General features: G+C 52.1%; 1 protein-coding gene across 1 annotated transcript in view; it reads left to right on the forward strand.

Moving 5' to 3' along the window:
- The window catches only part of C17H16orf96 (chromosome 17 C16orf96 homolog), a 46,196-nt gene that overhangs the window by 12,931 nt on the left and 32,958 nt on the right, over positions 1 to 307 (forward strand). The gene's annotated exons all lie outside the window — the stretch shown is intronic.

Here is a 307-nt window from a genome sequence, read left to right on the forward strand (position 1 = left end):
GGCCTAAGAGTAAGCTTCCTAGATTTTCCTCATTGCTCCAACCCCCAGAGGCCTGAGCGACGCAGCTGGCACAGAGGATGATGGGGGTTGGAGCAATGAGGAAAATCTAGGAAGCTTACTCTTAGGCCAAGAGTGCAGCTGTGAGGGCGTGCTCATGTGGCCTATCAAGTTGGCCAGAGCCACTGACTTCTCTGTGACCCCTCCGTGCTTTCTTTTCTTTCTTTTTTTTTTTTTTTTTTGAGACGGAGTCTCGCTCTGTCACCCAGGCTAGAGTGCAGTGGCCAGATCTCCGCTCACTGCAAGCTCC

The sequence above is a fragment of the Piliocolobus tephrosceles genome, chromosome 17 (genome assembly GCF_002776525.5).
Source record: "Piliocolobus tephrosceles isolate RC106 chromosome 17, ASM277652v3, whole genome shotgun sequence".
NCBI lineage: Eukaryota > Metazoa > Chordata > Mammalia > Primates > Cercopithecidae > Piliocolobus > Piliocolobus tephrosceles.